We start from the raw sequence: 2,129 nt of genomic DNA, 5'->3' as shown, positions 1-2,129 counted from the left end.
GTGGGCACGCAGGTCCCGCCTCTCGGGGAGGCGGTGCCTGAGACTGAAGGGCGGGGCGTTCGAGGCGAGGGCGGGGCGATCGAGGCGAGGGCGGGGCGAAAGGGATGTGGTTTTAGGAATTCGGGGTTCCCTCAAAGGGAATCCGAATGAAAGTGTTTTATGGAGGTAGCAACGCATTTTCAAAAGTAGCCTGGACTCCTCCTAAGTATCTGTGCTTGCAGCGCCCGGGAGGGTACAGTTAATAAAGGATGTAGAAACGACTGTGGTCCATTAAATCTTTCAAATCTGTGTTCGTTTCTGCAAAGAACTCTTATTAAGTTCTGTAGTTTCTACTCATCTCACACAGTTGTTGGCAAATTGTAAAGTATTCCACGCATTCAGAACATTGTTGTGGTTTCTAGTAATTTCTTTGTGCTGAGGATGAGGGTGATGGGTACCTCTGGTAACTAGTACTTCCTGTCTCCTAGGCGTTATTGTAGGCACTGAGTCAGTATGAAATCATTTAATATTCTTAACAACTCCACAGAAAGTTTACTATTGTATATCCGTTTTACAAAAGAGAAACCGAGGCACGGGAAGTTAAGTAACTTCCAGCTAAGTAAGTGGAAGAACTCAAGACAATTGGTGTTAAATTAATTAAACAATGAAGTCATTAGGCTGATGTGGCTCTAATGCTGTGGCGACCTACATACGCAAACCAAAGCCTACGCCTTCAATGCCTCACTGTTATGAAGTCAAAAAGCGAGGGACGAGCAATCACAAACATGTAGTCAACTAGGCTTTAAGCTATAGTCAGTCAATAATTTCCTTGCTTTGCTTTCTCCTTTTTCCTATAAAAGGCTCTCCCCAGCTCCCACTGCGGGAGCGCTCCTAACCACTTCCTGTTTGGTGCTGCCTGACTTGAATTGATTTTTGCTCACATAAACTCTTAAAAATTTAAATACGCTTCAGTTTATCTTTCAGACATTGACCTCAGGACCTGTAGGTATTTGTATGCAGTTTCTAGAACAATGGTAGTCCTCCACCCAGGCCTTAGGCATTATGTTTACACCATTGCTCTCCCATCCACTGCATTCCGGATACCCCCACCCACTACCAACATGCGCACACTCCACTAAAATTCCCTAGGTGTGGTCAATAATGACTTCTACATGCAACATGCTCGAACTGTAATATAGGCATGCACCGCATTAACCGTTTCGTTTAAGGACTGACTGTATTTACAATACTGGTGTACTATATAGCCTAGGTATATAGGCGGCTATACCATTAAGGTTTGTGTAAATGCACTCCGTGATGCTCGCACAAATGACAAAATGGCCTAACGATGCATTTCTTAAAACAAAGCCCCATCCTTAAGTGCTGCATGATTGTGTAGCAAACATTCGTCTACCCTCCGTCCAGCTTATGAAATGAAATATTACCATTCCTGTGGAAGAGCCACTGTCCCAATCACAACCACTCTCTAATTGACCTTGGATACCTCTCTTCTGAACTTTGTATTCATCATTGCAATGTAAGTCTTTATATTTCTGCAATATTTACCAGTATTTTTAAACAGCATATAACATTGTACTATGCTTTCTTCTGCTCCCTCTTTATTTAGTGTTATCTTTGCTAGGTTCATCCATGCTAATTTGTAAAGATCTAGTTCATGTATTTTCCTTGCTGTATAGGATTCCCATGTAGGAAAATGCAATAATTTATCTGTTGATGGAAGTTTAAATTGTTGTCCATTTTCAGTATGATTTCTTTGTTACTACATCCATTTTTATAGTCTTCAGCATCACTTAATGTAGGTGTCCACTATCTTCTTAAATCTTCCCTTTTTTCCATGAAGCCACCTGATTCCACTTCTCTAATTCCTTCTTCCCTGTCTCACTCTTGGGTGTCTCTTGCTTATTCATTCTAAATGTTGGTGTTTTTCAGGTTCCCATCCTCAGTGTCCACCCTTTCTGACATTTCACAATTTTGCTGGGCGATCCAATCCCCTGCTCAGGCTTAACTTCCACTCTAGGCTGATGACTTCTAACAAAGATCTCTCTCTCCATACAGAAGACTGCTTTGTGGAAAGCTAACAATTGCGCGGTACCTGCAGTATCAATTTTGTATCTTTCAGCTTGCCATAC

The sequence above is a fragment of the Rhinolophus hipposideros genome, assembly GCF_964194185.1.
Source record: "Rhinolophus hipposideros genome assembly, chromosome: 11".
NCBI lineage: Eukaryota > Metazoa > Chordata > Mammalia > Chiroptera > Rhinolophidae > Rhinolophus > Rhinolophus hipposideros.
Note: the sequence above shows the minus strand (reverse complement) of the source record.